Below are 4,784 nucleotides of genomic sequence, written 5' to 3'. Positions count from 1 at the left end.
TAACAGAAAACATAAACATCGAATCTGCCGAGTTTTTTACGCTGTCCATCAAAGTGAAGCGCAAATAAACAAGATAACATTTGAGAATACATATTCCGAGAGAGAGAGAGAGAGAGAGAGAGAGAGAGAGAGAGAGAGAGGGTATCATTAGCGTTTACGTATATCGCGAAAGAAAGAGAGAGAGAAAATAATCAAGCTATGAGAGAGAGAGAGAGAGAGAGAGAGAGATAAGCAAGCTATCATCATTGAACACGTATTTCAAGAGAGAGAGAGAGAGAGAGAGAGAGAGAGAGAGAGAGAGAGAGAGAGAGAGAGAGAGAATGTACTGAAGACGGAGCCAAATACATTGTTTCGGCGATATTCGTCTCTCAAAACAAAGCGAATCGTATAGTAGGTTTATTGTTAGTTTGGGATTACACCGAGAGACGGAGGTCGACTTTACCTCTATAAGCAAATGCTCTGATAGTTTGTTTGTTTGTTTGTATGGTGTTTTTTTACGTTGCATGGAACCAAAAGTGGTTATTAAGCAACGGGACCAACAGCTTTTTATACGTGACTTCCGAACCACGTCGAGAGTGAACCTCTAACACCAGAAATACACATCTATCACTCCTCAATGGAATGCCCGAAAATCGAACTCGCGGCCATCGAGGTGGCACGCCAATTCCATAACGATAACGACCCCGCCACTGAGGCGCAAGATCCGATTGTTTGGCAGTTTTTCCAAGGCTTCAATAAAGAAGAAAAAAAGGCTCAGAATCAGTCCCAATATATATATATATATTATATATATATATATATATATATATATATATATATATAGATATATATATATATAGATAGATATATATATATATATATATATATATATATATATATAGATATATATATATATATATATAGATAAATATATATATATATCATATATATATATATATATATATATATATATATATATATATATATATATATATTATATATTATATCTATATATATATATATATATATATATATATATATATATATATATATATATATATATATATATATATATATACTATATATATATATATATATATATATATATATATATATATATATATATATATATATATATATAATTAAATACCATCGCCATTAATGAAATTCAACTTAAAAGCCCAAGATGACTTGACAGTCTCTATTCTCGAATCCAAGATTATTTCACATTATATATATATATATATATATATATATATATATATATATATATATATATATATTATATATATTATATATATACATACATGCTACATACATATACATATACCTATATATATATAATATATATATAGATATATATATATATATATAATAGTATATATATATTCATTGAATAGAATGGCTTTCTCACTGTTAACCAGCTTTTTTGATATTGCTTCATATTTTCTAATTATTTTCTTACTTCATTGTTCAGGTTACTAATGGACACATAATGGGGTTCTTCCATTTACTCCAGTATTTTTACACGCGACAGCTGTTCGTCAACCTATACGTATTGACGTTTTCAAGCGTACTGATACAAATATGAGCCTACATGCGTTTTGTGACGTCATGAGGACGGAAAGGTAGTACAATTGCCAGATACCTAGTTTAAGTATTTACAAAAGACTATAGTGAAACATAAAATAAGACAAATAAATAAAATATGTTAACAACAGAAATATACAAGTTGAAAGTAAGTTATTATATACACATACATAAAATATATATTAATTACATATATGTTTAATTCACTGAAAGTCAGTGTGCGCTCCTGTCCGAGTGTGGGGGTTTTGTTCCACGCGGTTGAAGGTCTGCCTCCTACACGAGGGCAAGGAACGGTCTGCCTCACGTTGGATGTTAAGGCTGGGACGTTGCATTGCGATGCTGACTGCTTCTGAGATCAATAAAACGATGTAGTTGCCTTCCTTGTGTATTATTTTGGTGTTTGTGAGAAGTTCTTGTAATGAGGTTTTTTATTGTGGGTATCCACAAAGTGCTGATGAATGGCTCCTTGGTTTCTGTGGGCCTGCATGCGACGTTTGGAGTGTGGTGGTTGTGTGTCCGATATAGTATTTTTTGGGGGACTGACATTGCTCGTCAGCACAGACAAACTTGTATACTATATCAGATTTAACCTCTTTCTCCGTCGATGGGGCCGTACTATTTTTTCCATTACCAAAGAGGCCGTAAGGTTTGGGTTGCAGTAAATCCTTGCTGTTATTTTGTTATATGGCGCTAGGGGGTGGTTCCTCTTCGCAGTATACCAAGGATGGCTTTCCTTTCATCTTCGTGGTGTTTGTTGTATGGTATCTGATGGTATATCACTATTTCTTTGTCTTTGTCTGTGTGTTGTTCCTCGGGGTCGGATTATGGAAAGCCTCTAATCTCTTTTTGACAACTTGCTGGATCATGACATCTGGATATCCGTTATTGTAAGCAGCTGTTGAACTCTGTTGATCTCTTCGTTAGTCGCTTTCCACGTGGAACAGTGTGTTATGGCGCGTTTTATGTATGCATTTACCACAGATCGTTATATGTGGTAAATGCATACATAAAAACGCGCCATAACACACTGTTCCACGTGGAAAGCGACTAACGAAGAGATCAACAGAGTTCAACAGCTGCTCACAAATAACGGATATCCAGAATGACATGATCCAGCAAGTGTCAAAAAGAGATTAGAGGCTTTCCATAATCCGACCCCGAGAACAACACACAAGACACAAAGACAAAGAAATAGTGATATACCATCAGATACCATACAACAAACACCACGAAGATGAAAGGAAAGCCATCCTTGGTATACTGCGAAGAGGAACTACCCCCCTAGCGCCATATAACAAAATAACAGCAAGGATTTACTGCAAACCAAACCTTACGGCCTCTTTGGTAATGAAAAATAGTACGGCCCCCATCGACGGAGAAAGAAGTTAAATCTGATATAGTATACAAGTTTGTCTGTGCTGACGAACAATGTCAGTCCCCCAAAAATGCTATATCGGACACACAACCACCACACTCAAACGTCGCATGCAGGCCCACAGAAACCAAGGAGCCACATTCATCAGCACTTTGTGGATACCCACAATAAAAAACCATCATTACAAGAACTTCTCACAAACACCAAAATAATACACAAGGAAGGCAAACTACAATCGTTTATTGATATCAGAAGCAGTCAGCATCGCAATGCAAACGTCCAGGCCTTAACATCCAACGTGAGGCAGCAGACCGTTCCTTGCCCTCGTGTAGGAGGCAGTCCTTCAACCGCGTGGAACAAAACCCCCACACGCGGACAGGAGCGTACACTGACTTTCAGTGAATTAAACATATATGTAATTTAATATTATTTATGTATAATGTGTATATAATAACTTACTTTCACTTTTTTATATAATTTCTGTTGTTAACATATTATTTATTTGTCTTATTTTATGTTTCACTATAGTCTTTTGTAAAATACTTAAAACTAGGTATCTGGCAATTGTACTACCTTTCCGTCCTCATGACGTCACAAAACGCATGTAGGCTCATATTTGTATCAGTACGCTTGAAAACGTCAATACGTATAGGTTGACGAAACAGCTGTCGCGTGTAAAAATACTGGAGTAAATGGAGAACCCCATTATGTGTCCATTAGTAACCTGAACAATGAAGTAAAGAAAATAATTAGAAAATATGAAGCAATATCAAAAAAGCTGGTTAAACAGTGAGAAAGCCATTCTATTCAATGAATGCTGTATTCGTGAAAAATTGTGCCCTAGAAGAAGTATATATATATATATATATATATATATATATATATATATATATATATATATATATATATATATATATATATATATATATATATATATATATATATATATACCATATAATATACACACACACACACACATATATATATATATATATATATATATATATATATATATATATATATATATATATATATATATATATATATATATATCCAAATCCCATAAAAATTACATCTTGACGCAAGGAATAAGTTCAGTATCACAGTAAAATGCTTACAGATTTTCCCAGTCGAAGTGAATTCAGTGAACGGAACTTCCCGGGTATTTCAAAATGTAATAAAATATTAGTCGCCTCGCGGGGGGAAAAAATATTACTGGTTCCTCGCTTCTCGCACCCCCCCCCCCCCCCCCCCCCGCCCCCCCACCCCCACCCCAACCCCCCAAGCCCCCTCCCCCCAACACACACTCAGAATAGACTATTGCATGCGAGGCAATATTTGGTTTTGAGGGGAATCTGCGGAGCCTTGGCATGAAACAGAGAGAGAGAGAGAGAGAGAGAGAGAGAGAGAGGAGAGCTATCTGCTTACATTCTAGTTCCCACTTACAACTTCCCTAAAATAATCATATCAACCATCATAATGAAAACGAGATTTAAAATACCCAAAGTTAATTAAACCCAATTTAGTAAACTGACCAGTTATGTATGCGCCAAAGAAAGCTATTAACTGTTATGAAATGATCTTACTGTTGTTAACTAAATTCCATATTTTAAAATTAAATTTCCAGATTTTAAAACATTACAGGGCATAAGTTCTGCACTGTGTATGACTGAATGTGGATAATTAAAAAAAAAAAAAATAAGTGAAAAACACGCCGAAGCTTCCCCAGCGCAATTGAGTTTTCTGTACAGCGTGTAATGTTGTATGAAAAACTCTCAGTCGCGGCCCATGAAACGTTCATGGTCTGTGTCGCTGGCTCCTCGATCATGGCTCAGTTGAA

The sequence above is a fragment of the Macrobrachium nipponense genome, chromosome 38 (genome assembly GCF_015104395.2).
Source record: "Macrobrachium nipponense isolate FS-2020 chromosome 38, ASM1510439v2, whole genome shotgun sequence".
NCBI lineage: Eukaryota > Metazoa > Arthropoda > Malacostraca > Decapoda > Palaemonidae > Macrobrachium > Macrobrachium nipponense.
Note: the sequence above shows the minus strand (reverse complement) of the source record.